General features: G+C 39.3%; 1 protein-coding gene across 4 annotated transcripts in view; it reads left to right on the top strand.

Moving 5' to 3' along the window:
* ZEB1 (zinc finger E-box binding homeobox 1) overlaps positions 1 to 23,602 on the top strand; it is a 118,574-nt gene that overhangs the window by 60,010 nt on the left and 34,962 nt on the right. The gene's annotated exons all lie outside the window — the stretch shown is intronic.

Raw genomic sequence — 23,602 nt, 5'->3', positions numbered from 1 at the left:
GTGTAGTTGAATATTAAACTCTGTGTGCCTGTCATATTACTTTGATATTTTGTTAACCTCTTTGAATTCTGTGGGTTAAAGTAAAGGAACTGTAAAGACATGACCTGGAAACTAGCTGATGGGGAAGAGAAGGCTCTGAGGAAAGCATCAAGGAGCAGGTTGTAGCTCCTTGCCAGGGCTGATATCGACTGAGGTTATTGGGAACAGAGAAGTGTTAATGTTTGCAGAGGCTTTTAAGGTACCAGAAACTACTGCACAGGTAAAGCTTTGTCTTCAAGCTTTTGCTTTCATTCTCATCTGTCTCTAGGACTTAATGAATAGTATCTTTCAAAGATATTGATGCAAGGTTATTTCAGGTCTCTGACTGGAAACTCTTGAGAGACAAAATGAATTTGCCAACATTACTTGCAGCGTTGAGAAGGAGAGCTACAAGTCTGAGACCTTGTGTGATGCTGAGTTATTACAGTTGTTATGCAGATGAGCCAGGATCCAAAAGATGAGCCAGGTCACCAGCTGCAGGAAAGAGTATATGTAAAAAGTGAAGCATGGCCACTGCATACCTGGAACAGTAGTGGTTACAATGGTCTGTAATGTACAGCTTTCTGTCACATCTGTTTCTCATTCAGTGGTCAATGAACAGACTTGCTCTGGCTGTGTAGCTGCCACTGAGGTCACTTTTGTAGAACACTTGGTGTTCACAGGGGCAGCTGCACTGTGTTAAAATTCTCACCTGCACATGTATGTGGTTGTCAAAATGATAAATACTTTTAAAAACTTGAACTGCCAAATTATGAAACACAAATTATTGTTTTATGTTGGTGGCTTTTTTATTTAATTTTTAAATCTGGTCTTACTTTATCAAGTGAAGCCTAGTCTTCCTATTGTCAGAGTAATGTTTGAAGATGTTTAAAGATGTTTACATCTTTTATCGATACAAAGAATCATATGATCATGAAATGTGTTGATCTGGAAGGGACCTATCAGGATCATTGAGTTCAACTCCTGGCCCTACACAGGACACCCCAGGAATCTCACCGTGTCCCTGAGAGCATTGACCAAACTCTTCTTGAGCTCTGTCAGGCTGGTGCTGTGACCACTTCCCTGGGGAGCTGTTCCAGTGCTCGACCACCCTCTGGGTGAAAAACCTTTTTCTGATAGCCTAAACATCTCCCACCACAGCTTCCTACTGTTCCCTTAGGTCCTGTCACTGGTCACAAGAGGGAAGAGATTGGTGTTGGCCCCTCCATTTAGGAAGATGTTGAAGATCAAGTGAAGTGTCCCCTCAGTGTCCTCTTCTCCAGGCTGAACAAACCAAGTGACCTCAGCCACTCCTCTGGCTTCCCCTCCAGACCCTTTACCATCCTTGGGGGCCTTCTCTGAACACTCTCTAACAGCTCAGTGTATTTTTTATATTGTGGCACCCAGAGCTGCACATGATATCCAAGGTGAGGCCGCCCCAGCCCCGAGCAGAGCAGGACAATCCCTCCCTTGCCCTGCTGGCCATGCTGTGCCTGATGCCCCCCAGGACAGGGTTGGCCCTCCTGGCCGCCAGGGCACTGCTGGCTCAGGTTCACCTTGCCATGGACCAGGACCCCCAGGTCTCTTTCCATGGCACAGCTCTCCAGCCTCTCGTTGCCCAGTCTGTCCATACATCCAGGTTTGCTCCATCCCAGGGGCAGAGTGCAGCACTTTCCTTGTTGATCTTCAAATAGCTGGTGATTGCCCAGACCTGTCATTTGCCCTGGTTTCACTGCAAGGCCTCTCTGTCCTTGGAGGTGACAGCTCCTCCCAGTTTAGTGTCATTGGCAAATTACTTAGTATTCCTTGAAGCTGTTGGAGGGAACTGGTCCAAGGATGGTTCCCTGTGGAACCCCACTAATGACACCAGCCTGGTGTCACCTTATTCACTGGAACTCTTCATGCCTGACCCACGATCCACTTGCTCACCCATGGTGTAACAAGGCTGTCCTGCTGTCAGCTGGATGCTTTGTCCATGAGGATATTGGGAGTGAGTATCAAAAGCTTTGCTGAAGTCCAAAAAGGTTGCATCTGCTGGCTTTCCTACATCAGCTCAGTGGGTTACCCTGTTGTAGAAGGAAATTAGGTTCTACAAGAAGGACTTTCCCCTCATGAGACAATGCTGGCTGTGGCCAGTGTCTGTATTGTCCTTCAGGTCCTTTCCATGATTTTGCCAGGCACTGAAGTGAGACTAACAGGCCTGTAGTTTTTGGGGTCCTCCTTCTTGCCCTTCATCAAAACTGAGACAATATTCCACCAGCTTCCATTCCACCTCTCTGGATTCTTGAGACTGCTTGGAAATCATCCAGAGAGGTTTTGCAAACATCAGGCAGCTCTTTGAGGATTCTCAGATGAATCCCATCAGGCCCCCTAGATTTGTAGTGATCCAGCTGGAGCAGAAGATCCCACACAATTTCAGGGTCAACTAGGAGTTGAACATTCTCACAGTGATGCCTTTGCAAATTAAATCTGCCTACCTGCTTAGTGAAAGAACATTGCCTGTCTTGTATGTGGAATGAGACAAAAGTCCCATGAAAAAACAGCAAGTGGTTATGTGAGTGAAAATGTAGTGTAGAGTCATAGGGCCTCAACATGAATTTGCAGGAGCCTTTATTTTCTCCTCAGCTGTGCAGTCATCTTCCCTGCTTAACTTCTGATTATGTCTTTCATGTGATCTATGCTGAGTGATTTTGATGTGCTGAGTCTGCTCTTATCTCTTCTGCAATGTTCAATGCTTTTCAGATTAATTTCCCCAGCTGGGTATTAGTCCAAATGTCGATGTATCACATGCCATACAGAGGGTGTCTGCCAATGGCTTTCAGCATTCAATTCGTAGATCCTAAACATTTCTTGAGGATGATACAGATGACTGTATTATGAATTCAAGTTTGTTAATACTTTTTCCTAGATACTGTTTTCAGAATTCTTGAAAATTACTTAGTGATCTGTAAAATAAAAACTAATGGTTTTACTCCTTCAAATTGTCCTGTTTCTGTCCTACATACCCCAGAAATTGTACACTTGTGTCAGTACAGTTTTATTGGAAATAGTATTTTAGTTTGTCCTGCAGAAAAAATTTAAAAGTCAGCTTCTAAAGATGACAACTAAGGCAGGGAAAGGAAGCCTAAAGACCTAAAGAAAAATTATTCAAGGTAGATTCAGAGTCTTAAAAAGACTAAACTGAAACCTTAGACCTGCTTTAGCTTTTTTTCTTTTCATGTGCATGATTTTCTATTTTACATCTCAAAGCTAGCAGTTATGCCTGGTCACATGTCCTTTAAAATTGGGGAAATTAACACAGTATCAAAATTTGAATACATGTTTCTAGATTTGACAGTCTTTTCTTCGCACAGTAAAAACTCTTTAATACAAATAATTTTGGGTTTTTCTTTAAGCTACCAACTATTTTTAGGTTCTAAAATTTCAGACCTCTTTATATCCTTCCTGGGGTATGGCTTGCTCAGCTAATAGCTACAGCATAGCAACTGGTTACAGGAATTTGCTCTTACTAATACCTAGGATGTTTGACATTGTTATAATGAACCAGAAGATGTTCAAGTAGCTTTCTACGTGAGAAGGAAAACAGAAAAATTATGTTTTGCCGTTTTGAAAACAAAATATTAATAATGTTGAGAATTCAGGAGCACTTCTGTTCAGACCCATTGGAGCTGGCATGCAATTTCTTCTTTTTGCTTATGTGGAGTTCTCTCTTCTTTTTGCTTATGTGGAGTTCTCTCTTCATTCCAAAAACAAGGACCAATGTATTTGTAGCAGTTCTGTTGACTCCACAAAGGCTGTTGAACAGGTTTTTTTTTTAATGTATTAGATTCTGAAGGCAATTTTTAATGTAATTAAAAGCTTAAAAGAGGACAGAATACCAATGTGAGCAAGACAGCATGGTTTTTTTGGATGAATAGTGGAACACTTGAAAAGCTGCTTGCAAGTTAATACCCATCTTGCTGCCATTTTATATCTTGGAGAAGATATTCAGTTAGCCAGGGGCCTGGAAGAAGCAGAAGTAAAGAACATTTTACTTTCTTCATCCTAGCATCCTGCCTGTTATCAGGGGAGTTTTTCCAGCTACTTGTTCACCCATAGATTTTATTTTCTTCTGCTTTGAAGGAGAGTTGCATGCCTCAGGCTTTAGGGATTTTTTATTCTCATAGCAAAATCTAGGAACAAATAACTGTAAAGGTTTGAGGGGAAAAGTTCTTTGCTGTCATGGGTGGGATGCTGACACCTATGGAAGAGGGCAAGGGAACTGGCAAAGTAGTGCCACAGCAAACCCCTTCTGTTCCTGCCCTGCAGTGAATATTCACCTGTCACTGCAACAACCCCCAAAATTTGGAGATTTGCAGTGTGATCAGTTAGACAATCAAACAGGGCAACATTGTTTTTCAAGTATGTTTTGTCATGCTTTATAGTTTAGCTCTAAGACACTAAACATGAGGAGTAGTGCAAACTATTGCTTTTATTCCTGCATCTGTTAGGGTTTGCTGCCATAGTCATGGTGTGCTGAGAGAGGGTAGGACCACTTATTTTTTTTTTTCCCTTTACTGTTTACTTCATTAGGTCTAATTTAATTCTCTTATCAGTGAAATCTTCAACTGGCAACAATTCTAGATATTAGGTCTGGCACTTGGATCTTTTTTGTTGGAATCTAGTAATATGGTCAAAACATTATTTTTTCCCAAAAATGCTAATATGAGATACTGTCACATCAAGAGCCACAGACTCTTTCAGTCTACTCTTAAAGAATATTTCAGAGGAAGGCAGTTAATGAGCTAAGTATCAGAGTTTCAATATTGAAGTGTATTTTTTGTATCCTCCCCCCACTGCATTTCAGATTATTGTTTTAAGAATGTTACATTCAGATGTGGTGGTGATGCCTTAGAGAACCTAGAAATGAAACAACACACTTTCTAGATAATATTAGTGTAGGAGATAATGTAAAGGCTGGTCTTTATTGGAGGAGGCCTCCAGGGGCAGATATGGAAAATGTCCACAAAACACTCACCCCCCTCCATCACAGGGTGAATACAGTTCTATAAATTTAGCAAATTAGCCTAATTGACAAAAATCACCAATTAGAGACATTAGTGGTGAGGTAATTCCCCTGATTCAACCCTCTCAGAATCTTCCCCCCTCAGATAGGAAGCAAACTTTGTTTATAAAAATGTGTCTTGAAAAGCTGGTTTCAGCCTTGGTTGCTAGGGTGAACCAAGATGGGATAAGGGCCTTTAATACCCCAGGGCTCGGAGCTCTGGGATATGTTTTGCCTTTCTGCTTATGGAAAAGGTAGAGAAAAGTTATTATTGTATTTGTCATTTGGGATGACAAATACAATAATAGGCTACAAATATATCTGTAAAGAATACAGAGAATATATAAAAGAAAAAAGACAAAAATCAATTCGGCACCAGTGGGACAAGTGATATTAGTATATACAAGAACAAAATAATGCCTCTCACAACATTGGAACAGAAGGCGTAAGGTTTCTGTAACAACAGGAAAAATTCTTCACAGAAGGGGGATCAGACATTGGAACAGGCTGCCGAAGGAGGTGGTGGAGTCACTGTCCCTGGTGGTGCAGAAGAAAAGACTGGGCATGGCACTTGACATTGTGGTGTCCAGTCAAAGCTTGGAGTCCATGACCCCAGAGGGTTTTTCCAACCCATATTCTGTGATTCTGTAATTAATATCTTTAAAGCTCATGAATGTATTTTCTATTATAGCTACAAATGGTGAAAATCAGAAGACATATATGCTGCATTTTTGAAGTTATGCACAGCTCAAAATATCCAGTCACTCTTCTGTTCTACTTAAAGCATAAAGATGCTTCTGACAAAATGTTGAATTTTCCTATTTTAGTCATGCATATGCTAATATTTACCCCTTCTATTTCTCCTTTGCTCATTGCAGAAAATTTTGTCAGTGTTGAAATGAATTCTCTGTTGGTGAATGCACAGCTGCTCCTAAAAAGTGCTATAAAAACTGTATTTTTATATGCTTAAGTGACAGACACAATTTACTTTTGGGTTTGAAATTGCCATCACACCTATAAACAGTGTTGTGGAGAGATTTGTTTTCCTAACTATTGAAAATTAAAATATTTCTTCTGGTTTCTTACCTGTGATTCCAAAATTGTAATCATCATGTGCTATCATGATTTGTTGTCTAAATTTATGAGCATATGCATGCACATGTATTGTGTGTTCAGCAGGTGGTCTACACAGCAAGAAGAGGGTGTGCAGGGCACAACATTCAGCCACTCCTGCAGAGATGCCCTGAATCATGGAGTTGGTGATGGCTTGTGATGATAATGGTATTGAGATACTCTCCAAAGTTCAATTAAATAAGAAAGAGCTAATGAGGTTGAGGAGGGTGATTCTGCCCTTTGGCTTTGTTCTGATGAGACCTCACCTGCAGTGCTGTGTCCAGCTCTGGGGTTCCCAGCACAGGAAGAAAACTGCCCTGTTGGAGTGAGTCCAGAGGAGGCCACAAGATGATGGGAGGTCTCCTACAAGAAAAGGCTGGGAGAATTGGGATTTTTCAGCCTGGAAAAGAGGAAGCTTTGGGCTGACCTAATAGTGGCTTTCCAGTACCTGAAAGGAGCCTTTGAGAAAATTGGAGACTTTTCACAAGGATGTGTAAGGACAGGACAGGGGGAGTGGCTTCAAACAGAGAGAGTAGCTTTAGATTAGGTATTGGGAAGGAATTCTTCACTGGTCAGGCACTGAACAGGTTGCCCAGAGAAGCTGTGGATGCCTCATCCCTGGAAGTGTTCAAGGCCAGGTTGGATGAGGCTTTGAGGAACCTGGTCTAGTATAAGATGTCCCTGCCCAAGGCAAGGGGTCGGAACTAGATGATCTATGATTTGGGTATGGAGGATATTACATCACTGGAAATAATCTAATTGGCACAGCTTGAAGAGGGCTGTTGATTGTTAACTGCCCATTACTGATTCTGGAGGAAGAATTTATTTTGTGGCGTTTCTTTTCAGTCTATTGTTACAATCTTTCTGAAGTTAAATTAGAAAAAAACTGTTTTAAGAGCTGAAGCTAATATGTAAGCAATTTGAAATAAAAATTTTAATTTCAGATGGAACCATGCAAAAGTAACTTTTCACTTCTTCTTTTTTGATCTCTAAGATCAATTCATAGTTTCAAGTTTAAAGTTGACTTTGTGTTATGAAAATTTTTTTCTCACCTTCCAACCTGTCTCTTTGTAATTTGTTTAAATATGACTATTTCAACTTGCTTTTAAAGAACAGTTTGAATAAGGTTTGTCTGTACACAGATTTTAGTTAACTAACGTAGAGGAGGAGGTCTTGCCCTGTAAGTACTTCCCGAAAAAAATCCTGTACAGGAAGTGAAAGGATATTCAGAACAATTTTTAGTCTAAGTAGACAAGGCTACCATATGTGTACAGAACATACTCTAGGCTGCTAACTAATACAGTAAACATAAATACACACTTGCAGATGTGGATTCCAGACTTTTTTCATCTAAGCCTGCCTTGACACTGCCATCTCCACCTGTCCTGGGATTTCTTGAGCCATTCACTTAAGGGGGAGAATTCCTTCCTTCCCACTCTCACTTCTCATGTGTCAGCAGAAGCCCAGGAGCTCCGGGAAGCTGGAGCCCCAGGCTCTGACCTTTTATAAAGCTGGCAGAGATCTGGGGAACTTTGTGTTCTGTCTCAGCACCCCTCATCTCCCTTGTGATGCGTGACAATCTCTTTTACCAGTTTGGGAAGAGAAATTTGAGACTCATTACCATTTACCTTATAAATGTATGCTTTTCTTTGGTCAAATATGAGCACGTTTATGGTTCAGAATAGTTACTTAAAAGCAAAGATAGAAAAAATTGTCTTTCTCTGAAGCACTTTTCTAAGTTCTGAAAATAAAAGCAGTTTATCATTATGCCTTGCAAACCTAAGATGGAGGGAACCTGTGAAATTCTATTCAGATGAAGTAACTTCAAATGTAAGTGCTATTTAAAAGTTGTAATCATGTTTACTGTCTGAAATGTTTTACTAGGTTTAATAAACAGGAATATTTTTTGATAGGTTAGTTGAAGCTCTGGCAGAGGTGCAAAGGTGAGACTTCATCCAATGAACTACTTCTAATACTGTAGTGCTTTTTTCTTCATACAATAAAATGTCTTATATTCCTCATGAAATCAGATTATATGGATCCTCAAATACTTGACAACGTTCAGTTTTTCTCCAGGAAGCAGTACATTAAATTCAAGAGTACCATATTAATTGAATGACATTTCCTACAAATAATAAGATTTTTGTAGTCTGTCTTCAGTATGTGAGTTTAATAATGATTTTTTAAAATTGAAATAGGTATAGAAATCATCCTTTGATGTATTTTCATCTTGGGCTAATTTCTTCTTGATGGCAATTTAAATACGGACTTGGAAAAGGGAAAACATAACCTGATTTTTAAAAATGGAAAAAAGAAAGACCTCAGTGCCTAGCACTGAGTCCATGGAGGAGATCCTTCTGGAGGGTATGCTAAGGCATATGGAAAATAAGGAAATTATTAGTGACAGACAGTATGGCTTCCCTAAGGGCAAACCATGTCTGACAAATTTGATGGGCTTGTATGACAGGGTTATGGCAGTGGTGGATAAAGGAAGAGCAGCTCTGTCATCTGCCTGGGCTTGTGGGAAGAATTTAACACTCAAAACTGGAGACAAGCTGGATCTGATGGATGCAACAGTGAGTGATAAGAAATTGGCTGATTAGTCCCACTCAAAGAGCTGTGGCCAAGGGTCACCACTGGGACTGGCCCTGTGTGACATCTTTGTCAGCAGCATGGACAGTGAGATGAGCTGCACCCGCAGCAGGACATGGAGCTTTGTGCTGTGGAGTTCCTTCCGCTGCAGGGAACGGAGACCACCCAGCAGGACCTGGACAGGCCTGAGAGCTGGGCCCAGGAAAACTCACAAAGGTCAGCAAGGCCAAGTGCAAGGTCCAGCACCTGGGTTGGAACTAAATGATCTGTAAGGCCTCTTCCAATCCAAACCATTCTGTGTTTTTATGATTCTCTATACATAACTTATAGAGTTGGAAAAATCTGCCCTGTCAAATTCCTTCTCAGCAGACCTACCACCTGCACCAGTGTGTAGCTAATTCAGGATGACTTCAGAAAGCAAAATGAACCTTTCCCATGGATATTTTCTGACAACTGGCTCATCTTTTCATATTATTGGCAAGAACCACGTTAAGACATTCTGTCACTGATCCTTTTTTCATTGTTCTAATTCCTTTGCTCAGCAGGGTACTGTCTTGGAAATTCCCTGCTGGGAAGCTGAGAGAAGATGTACTCCCTGTGGCAGGACAGCTGAACTCAGGCTGCCAGTTGTGTAGGATGGCTTCAGAGGTGCCCAGGTTAGCCTGGGGATTAGAGAGCAGAATTCAGAACTGAAGATTAGGTGCCCCTTTTCATTTTGTTGTACCTAGTGGCAAGCTAAATAAATAGATAATTTAGTTACCCTGATTCATTTCTTTAGGGATTTGGTAAAATGTTCATTGTACCTGGTATATCATCTGACAGAAGCAGTGCAGACACTGACACGAAAACAAAGGAAGCAACATATTCTAAATCCAAAAGGAATTTGAGCACTTCTTAGTTACATGGAGAGTAGGGAACACTGGAAGCAAAGTAAACTTTAGGAAACAAAATTTGTGATCAAGGTGGTATTTTGAGCTTGGGAAGGATCCCTTTCCTGTGCAGTATGGATTTCTCTTGGAGCACATTGGCAGCTTTTGCTGTATGCAGGTGTTCCTGCAATCTCTGGTGCAAAATGCAGTGAGAAAGCACCAGGGGCTTCCTGAAGAGAAGCTTTGCACAGCAGTGGCCAATGGTCAAGAAAACACTTTACATGAGTGGGAAAAACTAAACTGTGATCATGGGTCCATGCAAGTCTGAGATCTTGCAGATCTTACCTGGACCAACGACTCACCCACATTAAAATTTCCAGACATCTGTCTTCTGCTCTTACTGTAGCCTGTGTTTTTGGAAAAAAGTTTTACAGTTTGATTAGGTGTAATAAGTTTCTAAAACTCATATTTGCATAACCTTCTCAAATTGAGGAAAATTACTTTATAAACTGTTATTTCTGATCAATGTCATAATTTCTAAATAAAAATTTGCTTTTAAAATTGTTTTTCAATGCTACAACAGCAGCAAAGAAGCATAAGAAAAGTGATGTCCTGTATTACATTCATGTTAGGATGCTCAAATCTTCTTTAATTTTTCAATATGCTTTAGACCTTTTGCTTCTCCCACTATTACTTTCTAGCAGTTCTTGACTGGATTAGGGACCCAAGCACTAAAATGTAGGGGTAGAAATGCAGGACAAAATTAAGCTCCCTACACTGGCAATCTTTTTTGAAAGAAATAGGACTGAACACTCCCTTGACACTGGTTTCATCTCTTTTAGGCTGTAAGTTGGTCTTAGGAGGGTTAGGAGTGGCAGAGTTTGACTTACAAGAGAGTTCTCTGCCAAGTATGGTGCCCATAGCAGAAGGGTGAAGCTATTTGGAAATTTTAGGAGCTCCTAGCTGAAATTTCTGCCTTTTCTCTTTTTATTCCTTAAGCTTATTTTTAGTTACATATACTATTTGTATTCCAATTTGCTTGCAGTACTGCTCTGGATGAGTTTGAAACAGGTAATCTGCATGTCTACAGCAGCATGCCTTGCACTAATGAGCCAGTCTCAGCAGCAGGATGGGATTGCCTGGGCCTGGCACAAGCTGGGACACCAGTGAAGGTTTTGGTTTGTCATTGCCTCCTGCCAAGTCAAGCTGGAACCTGATGGAGCTCACTTCTACTTGGTGAGGAGCCTGTATACAAATGCAGACTCTTCTCTGCAGTATGCAGCAGGCCTGAGTTCTGTGCAGGGCTGGTTCAGTGATGGTAATACTGTCAGCCTTGGGGAGTAGCTCCCAGTGTGTTAAACCTGGCCATGTTTGCTGTCCCCTCTCATACTTGCTGCATGTGTCACTCACTATTTCTGCACATTTAAGGAAGTTCAAGCATCTCTTCCCAAGTATAAAAATTAGAATGTTGGAGGAGACAAGGGGTAAAACTGAAAGCCAAATGGATTTTGTAAAAGGGAAATTATCTCAGTTTTCCCATACACGTTGTCTTCTACAACTTCCTGGGAGAAGGTTCAAGTACACCTTACCCCTGAAGTGTCTGTTTTCTTTCAGGTTTTGGCCAGGTAGCTTCTCCCAGGTATTTTCTTCCTTAGATACTTTGTCATAGTCACCTGTGCTTATGAGTGGTCAGCATTTTAGATGCTGAGATCTGGGCTAGTCCTGCACATTCATTCCACTTAATCTTGGAGAGAAGTGAGCACTCCTGCAGGGCAGCCCTTCTCCCCTGAAGCAGGTGGCTGTCAGGGGACACTAAGCATCCATTGGAAGTACTAAATATAGTCTATTAAAAAAAAAAAAAAAGTGTGAAATTCTTCATTTGTGTAGTCACCAAAGAAGAAAATAAAACAACAAAACATAATTTCAGATGTTGTTTACTACTCATTCCTCTGATGCCATATCCAGTGAAGCATGAGTATTATTAAGGTGTAATTGATAACATACTGTATCTCAATCCAGATATTGCATCATGACTGGGATGCATATACCTTTCCTTAAACTATTTAATTCAATGTCATTTGAATTATCTATTAAACTGTGTAACAAATGAGTAAACAAGTAGGGTCAGACATGAGAAATTAAGCAGGGCTATTCAGAGGCAGGTCAGAAGACAACACTGTGTTTTTTAAGTTTTGAATTCCTTAGGGTAATTCAGTATAAATTAATTCACTGTATAAATTAATTCATAAAATTAAAAATAATTTTACTGTAGTATGATGAAAGTAGGGCTGTGCTTTTGGTCATGTTCCTAATGAAGTGAATTTATGCTCATGTGCAGATTCTTGTTTGTGCGTGCCCCAAGACCTTCTTTGGAATGTTATCTCTAAACTTGAATTTCATTAGCTGATATTTCATCCCATGTGGGCTGCCCACCTGCTAGTTTTTAAAGTTTTTATTGTGTAGGTGTTGGTTTTCATTCTCATTTACAGCTTATATAAGTGTAGCTGTCGTGCTGCCTTCATCTGTATTTGTGTGTTATATTCTTCTCTATTTACTGTGTCATGGTCCTAACATACTGAGCAACACTGTGCTATCATGTGAGAGTTGGGGTTTTTTTTAACTCATTTGGTTCATAGTTGAGTTGTATTTTTTCTGTTATGTTCCCTTTTCCATTCCTGCTTCTGTTCTCAGCCCAGAGTACAAACACAGCAAGGGCTGGGGTTCCCCTCGCTGGATTACAATGAAATTGTTTTTCCTATAGTTGTTGACTGTCAAGTAGGTGATTTTTAGGTGATGTTAGGTACTTCATAAATAATTGTAGTTATATGTGTGTGTATGTGTGTAAACACATCTGTGTATCTATAGTCTTAATATAGACATATTTTATAAAATTCAAATTGTATTTTTTCTGTTTTACTCTTTATAGAGGTCACATCTGATACTAATGAATACAAATAACAGTTAACATTTTTTACTGCTTTTCATTGGTTTTGGGGCTCAGCTTGCTCCAGACCCTTTTGTACTTTATGGTGACCTTGGTTTTTTTGATGTTGAGAATATGTAGCATCATAATTGGTACCCAAAAGTCATCGGATTTTTTCAGTTTCACTTCCTTGATCCTTTCCTACTTGATGGTGGAATGCCACTGTGGGGCTGCAACTTTCTTGATCTCTGATGATAGTGTTGAATATCTCGTCCTAAAACATCTTAAGGGTCCAGACCTGTCACCTCTCGAGTTCATTGTGCTTTGTGAATCCAAACTCTGCCCTTCTCACTGTGGTGGGAAACGTATCACAATTCTTTCTTTTGTTTATCAGAACTCAGTATTCTTCCATGGCTTCTGCAAGGTTGTGAGGCAGCTGAAAGCAGATTATCATGAGGCTCACAGCAACCACTGAAACTACTCTTAACACAAGACTTCTCCCAATTACCAGGTTATACACTTAGTTGCATATTGGATGAGAAAAAAGGTTTCTCTTTTATTGATAGTAGTCCAATGAAGGTATGCTCTCTAATATTAGGAAATGCTTGAAATCCTTCCTCCCAAAATGCTCATACAGGTAAGAAATCATGTCTAGTTGACTCTTTGTTTCCTCCAGAAAATTCTGCTTGTGAACGTACTGCAAACAGCAAGTAAGAGGCTTTGTTATTACCAAAAGTTGTTAGAGTGAAAGTACAGATGAACTGTCTTATACAGAACAAATAGAAAAATCAGGGGTGGCTTATCAGTATATGTATAGTACATATAAGATAGTGCATCTTTTTGGAGGAAAATATTTCGTTTCTATTCAGGCGTAGCTCCATTTCCTTGACACAGGTTAAAAAATCTTACAGCTATCTGGAACACTGGCCTAGCTCCTATGAACAAATTATGGAATTTAAGATAGATGGAGGACGTACACCTAAGAAAACAGAAGTTTGCAAGCTTTGGGGAATGAACCAAACTTTGGTGACATTAAGGCTGAGAGGATGTATTTCTTTGTGTAAGCTATTTCCTTTTCTAAGTATTCATTAAGGGCTGTTGTGAGGGAGATGACAGTGAACCAGATGAAAAAGCAACGTACCTAATGTGGAAATGAACATGTTCTAAGATGCCTGTTGACATCAGAACCTTTTCTTCTTCTCTATTGTCTGGAACTGAAATAGCACAGCTTGCTCTTTGCTTTTATGTAGATTTTGCTATAGTCAGCTGCAATTTTATCACTTCACTATGCAAGCTACTATAATATGCTTTATTTAAAACAGTTAGAAGGTGTAGCTGTGTAGAATACCAGTACTGTCTGACTGAGAAGAGTGGATCCTTTACACTGCTTTCTAGGGTGTTTGTGGGTGTAGGTAAATGTTTTGATAGCTGTGAAGTTCTTAATTGAATCCTGAAGTTAATTCAGTTCTTAATTGAATTGAACTTCTGAATATCCTTTATACAGGAGGTCACTCTTGCTTTATGGTGAGATCACGAAACACCAAGAAGATGCAGCAGGGTGGTAGGTTAGGTGTGATGCTGTGGGGATACAGCTGCTGGGCATGGCCAGCTCCAAGTGCAGGTACAAACAACAATGCCTCCTGTGTCTGTCCAGGTGCATGAATACTTAAATATGACATTTTAATATTAAGGTATGCTTCTAGGTTGGAGAAAGATTTTGATATTTTTACTGCTCATGGCAAATACTAGCCTTTTTAGAATCAGGTCCAAAGCAGCCTGTGAACTATAGAAAACACCTTTGAGCTAAATCTGATAAATAAGTGAGGCTGAAATTGTAACTGGGTTAAATACCTCAGAAAGGTTTGGGGAGTGGGGAAGTGTTGGGGTCCCCTACTCATAGAGCTCATTTTCCACAATGGAGCAGGTAAGGACTTTGGCTCTATGGGTGGGCATGGCACAATGTATCAGCAAGCCTTGAAAAGCACAGGCAAGTCTCTGTGTGTGAAGGGGGCAGCAAAGATGGAGCAGGGCCTGGGGGGAAGCTGTGTGAGGAGCAGCTGAAGTCACTTGGGCTGTTCAGCCTGGGGAAGACTGAGAGGCCACCTCACTTCAGTCTGCAACTTCTTCACAGGGGAAGAGGAGGGACAGACACTGATCTTATCTCTGGTGACCAGTGGCAGGACCTGGGGGAATGGCCTGAAGCTGTGTCAAGTGAGATTTTTCTAGTTTTGATATTAGGAAAAGATTCTTAACCCAGAGGGTGGTTGGGCACTGGAACAGGCTCCCCACACCTGGTGCTGTGACCACTGCCTGCCAGAGTTCCTGAAGTGTTTGTATAATGCTCTTGGTCTCATGGTGGCATTCCTGGGGTTGTCCTGTGCAGGGTCAGGGGTTGGACTTTTGTGGTCCTTTTGGGTGCCTTCCAACTCAGGATATTCTATGATACTGTGAGTATCAAGTTAGAAAAACAAAGCTTATAATAGGAAGAAGTGCTCTAATATGTCTCACAGTAACAGTCAAGTGTGGGGTCAATAAAATGAGAACTATTTGGGATATTTTTTCCTACTAATTTTTCTTTTTCTGGTAGTGCTAAATTAACGTCTTTAAATTGTGGTCCACTTAACTATTATAGTGCTTCTGAGAAAAAAAAGTGTAATTTTTATCACTTTTTGTCTGAGCTAATTGATAATTTATTTTAGTGTTGTCATATTTGTCATTTTATCAAGTAATCTTGAATCTCAGAAAATATGGGGAACAGAGGAAAAAATTAGAACTTCTACTTGTGCAGATCTTTTCTTGCTTTTCTTTGTGCATTAATTTCTAATTATTTAAAATCTCAGGAAAAACAGAGAATGGTCTCATATGATTAGGGTTCTGCATAAGTTGTTTCTTTGTGCTGTTCTTCTGGGAAAACAGAGAGAAGCTGTTTCATATTCGTATGAAATGTTTACATAATACACTTGCCCATGCAGCTCTGTGTATTGTATTAACTTAATTTGTATTACTTTATATTTGTAAATAATGCTGTTGAAGCTGGATTTTGTGAGCAAGTCTTAATAGTTTCATTTCTTTCAGATCTGTTTGCAAACTACCACATAATTGGCCTGGTTTATTGATCTCACAGAGATTACGTGTCTGACACTGCACCAGTTAATAAAAGGTTTTGTTGGCTTTCTTTAAACTGAGTATTTGAGAACACACAGCCCTGTTATGCTGTAGAATTTAAATTGCTTATGTACTGGAATATTTACTACCCTCTTTGTTGTTTCATTTCAGAATGACCTTATTTAAAAATGTATGAGGCTATTTATAATCGACTCTGTGGCAGTGATTAAAGAGGTGTGAATAATAGCTTATTGGAAGTTGACAGCTCCTTGTTTGCTAAACTGCTGTTGGAACGTTTATGCTGCTCAGTTGTACCTCATTTTTCTGAGGGGAAGCTGCATTTTGACAAGTGCATAGAACAGGTATATGTGGCTGACATTTTTATTATTTAAAAAAAATATTTTGGGTTTATTTCTTTAACTGCACGAAGTTAATTAATTGCCTACTCTGTGCCTAATGATCTGTCTATAGTGTGTTTGTAAAATAAGAGTGAACAAATGCATTTTTACTTGCAAAAATCAGATGTTTTTCTGTCTGAATAGAAAGCATAGCTCCATATGTGTTTGATCAGACAGCCAGGCATCTGTCTTTCTGATGAGGGTAAGACTGGTCTCTGATGTTTTTGATTTCTGATTAGGATTCTAAATATCTCTAAATTCAGGAAGACAACCAGGTAATTTTTTTCATTGCTATTCAAAAATAAGAACAAAGGAAAAAAGGACCATGGCTTATTCATTTGCTAGTCACGTTGAAGTAATTCAGTGTTTTGTAACAGCATACATAGATACCAATGAGCTTGTAGATAAGACTGATAATCAGATAATACTGAGTGTTTATCCATACAGCTGATAACACAAATAACTTTCTGCCTTTTGTTTTGCCATCACTAGTATCTCATTCAACCTAGTGGACTCATTTTAAAGGTGAACAGTAATTACAGCCCCTCTTCACTTTTGTGTCTTGGCTTATGGGAATGAGTAGTTTCTTGTAGTTCTGCACAGCCCATGGTGGAAGTATAAAATATAAAACTTTTTAGCTTATTTCAGAGAGGGTATGTCCGAATACTGCAGGGACTTCCATGTGCATCTTGAGTTTCTTGCAACCAAGTAAATTTTCTCCTTTACAGCACTGCCTTTTAGCAGTGACCTGACCATAACATCAGAACTGTTTATTCAAAGAGTTTAATAAATGGTGAAGAAATTCATCGTTTCATGCTGGGTTATTACTAAGAACATGTTGCTGATCCTACTGCACTATCATGTCTAATGGTACAAGTCACAGTAGAATTACAGAAAGAATGTATAATTTTGCTAGATCCTTTAAGAATTCTTAATAGAATAATTGGTACCAGCAAAATGCTGCCATAGAGGTTATCTCTCCATAAGCATTGGTTCATAATTTCACAGGTTTTACTCCATAAGGCACTAAAGTGAGATAGTGCATAATTAGTATTCAGAGTGCACTGAGCTAATGGACTACTATAAGATCTAGATATTATTTAATGAAATATATTGTGAAATTAATCTTCATTTCTTCTGTTCTTAAGAACTAGATTGGGCTTTTTACAGAGAAGGGAGGTTGTTTCTTAGGTGTGTTCAGATTATGACAATATATTGTTTTCAGCTCTTCTGGTTCACTCAGCTTCCTCAAAACTCTGCTTCAGTTGGCCAAAAATTAATGTGAAGTTTCACTTAGGAGTTGGTTTGTAGTGTTGAGTGTTTCCATTCTGGGTAGTCAGACAAAATGCTTGGGAATTCTCCTGGAGAAAGGAATTTGAATGTCACATGGCTTGAGTTTTCCTCAAGTATCTTGATAGAGTACGTGTCAAGAATATGTAGCTTTGCAAAACAAGCAGAACTTCATATAAAAAAAATTATTTGGGATATCAAAGTTCTAGAACTCTGTATGGTTTTCTAAGTGCCTGAAATACTTTGTCTTACAATTATGTTGTTTATGTATGCCTTATTCTCAAAGCAATGGCCCTAAGATTGTACTTTTTCATCCAAAAGCATATAACCTGAATTTGCTGTTGAGCTAAGCATCATAGGAGGATTGGCTTTATACTTTAATATATACTATCAGTAGTGTATTATTTTTTTATTTCCTTAGTATTCCTAACTTTTCTGATCTCCTCTTGTATGTTTAACACCACTTTTGGATTACTTAAAAATGCAGTACTGCTGTCCTTTCATTGTAGCGGGCATATTGCAATTTGACTATTTATCTGAAATTCTTAAATTTATCTGAAATTTTTGTTGTAAATTCTGCATCATCCTGGCCACTCTGATAGTCTTGTGTCTCAGAAGTTGCTGTCATTGTTCAAAATTTCTAGTCACAAGGAGTTTAAATCATTTTTTGTGTTAAGAAAGTTTGGTTCCTTTGTGGTTTTTAATGTCTTTAAGTAGATATGAGTGATATTGCAACATTGTAATGTTGGAGAAGGAACCTGGAGTGAAGCCAGTGTGGGGAATGTTCACATGTGTTTCTGTGCACTGTGTAGTAAATGAAGAGTTTAATCACCCATTCTACTCCCTTGGTTTTTTCTCTTTCCTTTGTGGCCTTGAGTTTGTTAATCAACAGACCTCATAAGTGAGCCGGATGATGGATTGTTCCAGCACCTCTACAGCTGCTGCTTTCCAGGGCATGGCCATTACCTGCACTGGCCAAGCCTGTGGCTTCCTATTAGACTGCAGTGTTTACTAATTGATCTAAATTTAGCTGGTAAAGCAAAGTTGATTTTCACTCTTACCCTAAAGGGTTTTTAAAGTCATGTTGTATTTAAATTGTAATGTGAAGCCTCATGGGTCTGTTCTAAGTTCTTTGCTCTTTGTCTCTCTCTGGTTTCCTTGTCCTCCAGAAAGAACCAATATGTCATTTATGTCACCTGGCAAAAAGATGGGTGTTCTGAAGGCAAGGGTAAACTTACTGACTCATATTTTCAAAGAGAAATATTTATTTCACCTCATGTCTCATATTTGGCTTAAAAAATAAAATTGTAGGATGAGATTTCATAGGTGTCTCTCAGCTTTTACCAGTCCACAACAGATCTCCCGAGTTTCTACACAGTTTCTTTAACCATAAAGGTTCATTCTAATAATTGTCTTTCTTAACATTCATGGAGTTCAGAAAAGTTGTAGATTTAAAAATTGTAAATTGTTCAGAAAAGTTGTAGATTTAAAAGTTGTAGATTGGGATCCCTAGAGCAGCATGGATGCATTTGGCTATTACTGGTATATACAGTGTTATTTTCAGCTATTTCATTAGACTTTTTACCAGGCAGTTCTTCAAACTGGCCATAACACCTCCGAGTATTTTACTTCCTGTGGTAAAGGAAAGTAGGGCACAGAGTCTTTCCATATAATCCTCAACACAATGGAGATGTGCCTTTCCCAGAAGTGCTGTTTCTGTCAGGCAGCCTTGCAGAGTTGTGGGGCTTTTTTCTTTTTAAACATCTCATCTCATCTTACCACCTTCATTTGGCCATTTGTTTTTCGTGAGTAAATTGATTTCTTATTCAGTGGTGGCTTCTCAGTAGACTTCTGCTCACTGACTGTGCTTGTGTTCTAATCCTCAGTCCATTTCCCTGCACCCTCCTTTCTCTGATGGTGTCACAGCTTCAAAAACACTGAATTCCCCTGAAAAACTAATTGGGTATTAATGTAGCCCCTTCTGCAATTCCAATTCCTCTAGGAAATCCTGTTTATTTTAGTTACACTTGTAACCATAAAGATGTCTCAACTGCTTCTAGGAGGAACAGAAGATTAGATAGATCTTCATAAAGGGTGTGGGTATGTTCTTGGAAAAATCATCAGAGGTTGGAAAATATATTTCTCTTTTTAGAAGATCCAAAAGTCAGGTCTGATCACATTTGAATTCTTCAAATTCTGTTTCTTGTTCTATTTCCCTTAGGAAATAAGAGGTTGTAAGACTAGAGATGTTTAATGTCTGAGCTATTAACGCCAACTCTTCATCATTAAGATTCACAAATGGAGTAACTAGTTTAAAATATTTTCATTTTTTTAGCATTATTTCTATTGCTGCTATTCCTTTTCATAGCATATCAGAATTGCAGTTCACTGTTCTGATAGAGCAAATGAGATTCTTAAAAACTAAAATCTGCTCTAGAAATACTCTCTATAAAATTAAACTATTACATACACTAAAGTAGCTACAGGTAACACTATGCCTTTGCTGTCTTCAGTAGCTCTTTGGCTTGTAATTTTAACCAGATAGTTCTTAAAAAATCTCTCAGATGCTGTCTGTGAAGCAGTAAAAAAAATTCACAAGGTGTTTGGAAATTTTTCTCCCTTTTAGAATTTCTGTCTCTTCATAGGAGACCTGATACAGTAAGCTTGAAAATCATTTGCCTCTAAACAAAGGAGTTTTGTAACAAACCATGCATTGAGGTTTGTTAGGCTTCAGCTGTTTCTGTAGTAGCCTTTACAAAAAAAAGTCTGACTTGCAATGAGGGCCAGATGTTTCTTGCTGTCTTCCTCAGTACTCATCTGAAATCAGACATGTCTAAGTTGCTTTCCAATTGTCTTTTCAATTTGTTTACAAGAAGTTAGCAAAATTAAATTTAAGAATGCCTGTGCATTAACTAATGCATATCAAGTCATTTACATGAATAAATATGCAGGTGAATAGGGTCTTTTTTTTGGAAATTAGTCTTCCTGCTTAAGCTACCCAGTAACTGATCCTTTGTTGGCTTGTTCTTTATTGCTGTTTGTTTACCTTATGTATGAATTTCAATGTTGCATGGAACAGATAAGCTCTTTTAAATTAAAGTCTCAAAATGTTTGACTTCATCCTTGTGTAGACAGTGGGAACTTGGAGGTGTTGGACTAAATTGAGTACAGTTATTCGTCACTATTAATAAGTCTTGGAACACACCTGCCATACAGTAAATTCCAATATCATATTTAAAATCTTAGTTTTCTTTTTTTTTAATATCTTTTTAATCCTCTTTATTTGCTTTATTTTTAAAGTATTTTTGGTTAGGAATCTTTTACCAGCTTTACTGTGCTGTGTGTTGATCCTGTGCAAAGATGTGTGCATGCTTTCATAGAAATTCAGTGTATCATGTAGTTGCATACTGTAAAAAGTTGCATACTGTAAAAAGTTGCATACTGTAGTTGCATACTGTAATTATGAATGGTTAAGAAAGATTTTAGCATTAGCTTATTAGCTACTGTTCATTCAGCTCACTTTACATTCATGTTAACACTAACTGAAGAATGTCAAAAGAGAATGTATTTTCTCTGCTCCACTGTTTTGTGCCAAACACTTAATTTGCCCCTCCAAATAATAATTACAGATAATATTATATAAATATAAATAATAATTACCTACAGTCTCGTTTGTTTTTTTTTAAAGATAGCTACAAATTAGTGAAAGATTAGAAATATTTTTGCCTGTGGGTTTGGAGGGGCTTTTTAATGACTGGAAAATGCAAAATAGTGTAAGGAAAAATTCACTTTAGAGTTTATGAAGAAATAAATGTGAGGCTGAATGAAGCAAAGCAGCTGAAGGAGTTTCTCCAGAGACACAGCAGAGAACAACACAATGGCTTTTTTTGGATCTTGGTCACATTACAGATTAAATTACTTCGGTTCTGTTCAGTAAGGAAAGCTATTTCTTTCCTGATTCTAAAAATGCTTTCTTGACCATTGTTTCTTTAAGGTAGAGAAATACTTTAAATTAGTTAAAAAATAAATATGAATGTTAGAAATCCTGGCACTTGTGTCAGTTACAGCCATTTCTCCCTCTACTGGGTTTGCTTGTGAATTTGATATCTCTCTTGAGAGAGGCAGATTATTTTCTGAAATCATTGAGCAGTATACAAATTTTCAGCAGTTGGTAGAAGTTTCTGTTGCTGGTAGGATTCATAAATGCAGGATTGAACTATAATCAGAGGAATATAAGGCTTAAAGGCAAGCGTAGCATCAGCAAAGAACCCTGATGCTCAGGAAGGGAAGAGTAGGAGCCCTCCCTGGGGGTGCCAGCAGCCTCCAGGAGTGCAGGAAGGGCAGACAATGGCCTTCCTCCCCTGCTTCACTGCTCTGCCAGTCAGAGAGACTGCTCTAGTGCTCAGCCACCCTTCTGGTGAAAAAACTTTTCCTGGTATCCACCCCAGACCTTCCCCAACACAGTTCCTTGCTGTTTCCTCGTGTTCTTTCACTGGTCACAAGAGTGAAGAGATCAGTGCCTGCCCCTTGGCTTCCCCTTGGGATCAGTGCCTGCCCCTTGGCTTCCCCTTGGGATCAGTGCCTGCCCCTTGGCTTCCCCTTGGGATCAGTGCCTGCCCCTTGGCTTCCCCTTGAGATCAGTGCCTGCCCCTTGGCTTCCCCTTGGGATCAGTGCCTGCCCCTTGGCTTCCCCTTGGGATCAGCGCCTGCCCCTTGGCTTCCCCTTGGGAGGATGTTGAGGACCACACTGAGGTCTCCCCTCAGTCTCTCCTCCAGGCTGAACAGACCAAGTGACCTCAGCCACTCCTCATCCAGCTTCCCCTCCAGACCCTTCAACACCCTCATGGCCTTCTTTGGACACCCTTTGACAGCTCAGTCTCTTCTTACACTGTGGCACCCAGACCTGCCCCCAGCACTCGAGGTGAGGCCGCCCTAGAGCAGAGCAGAGCAGGACAATCCCTCCCTTGCCCAGCTGGCCATGCTGTGCCTGATGCCCCCCAGGACAGGGTTGGCCCTCCTGGCTGCCAGGGCACTGCTGGCTCAGGTTCACCTTGCCATGGACCAGGACCCCCAGGTCCCTTTCCATGGCTCAGCTCTCCAGCTTTCATTGCCCAGCTTACTCTGCCACGTAAGTTCAGACAGAGATAATATCGTGTCATCATGTTATGTCTGCTCTGAAGTTCCTGGCTTTGCAGGGTATTTTCTTATTCCTTAAGACTGTTTTGATAGATAGAGTATCATTCTTCAAGGCTGGCAGTGCTGTTTTCTCAGGATGTTATTTCACATTTTAAGGGAAACAGTCTAAAACAGTTTGCTAGAACATTTCATAATTTGCTAGTTCATCTAAGTAACTTATATTGAGAACTGAATGAGAATTTTATTTTAAATTTAGGCTAGGGCCTAATTTACTATTTTTTGTGTTAGAGTTCATATATTAATGTATTTCAGAAAGAGGCTCTTGTATGTGTTTCTCTTCATTCTTGCAGCACTTTCTCAATGCTGATTTGAATCTTCATATCTCTGATGGAGAGCAGCTGTAGTGTCAGTATCAGCATGGCTGTGTAAATCCTGAAAGTTTATTGTATTCTCATACCTTCTTTGAGAACCAGACTTCTCTTGAAGCATGTGCTCACAGTGAAATATTGCAATAGCTAGATAGTGGTTATTCTTCAACACGGGAGCCAAAGAACTGGTTTGTCCAGTTTTTGGTCAAAACATGTGGGTTTAAGTGCCTTTGCAGGGAGATTCAGTAGCTATATGTGAACAATTTGTGCACAGGAATGGAACACTGTAAACCCAGATTACAGTTTTAACAAAGTTAACCCCAGCTTTGGAAGCATCTATAATAAATTACTTGAGCTTCAGAGAAAAATAACATCTTGCCAATGTGTGCTGCGGAATACATTCATAGACTTTTGAAGTATTTTCAAGAGGTTAGTATGGCAAAACATGTTTATTTCCTTAATATAATATTAGAAATACCAATTAAGTTTCATTCTAATTTGTATAAATATAAAAATGTTTATTTAAATGTATAAAATCCACTGACATAAAACTTCCCGTTACTATTTTAGCAATGTATATAGTCCTCATGGAATGCATCTTTTGAAAATTAAATTATTCCTTAAGCTTTAGGCTTCCATTTAAACAGGATAAATGAGGCCTTTCATAATCTTATGTAGCCACCTGTTTCAAGAGAACACCAGGGATTGTCTGCCCTTGAAATCCAGTAAAATGCTGTAAATCCATT

This window comes from Molothrus ater, chromosome 1 (assembly GCF_012460135.2).
Source record: "Molothrus ater isolate BHLD 08-10-18 breed brown headed cowbird chromosome 1, BPBGC_Mater_1.1, whole genome shotgun sequence".
Lineage (NCBI taxonomy): Eukaryota > Metazoa > Chordata > Aves > Passeriformes > Icteridae > Molothrus > Molothrus ater.
Note: the sequence above shows the minus strand (reverse complement) of the source record. Positions and strands in the feature narration are given on the sequence as shown.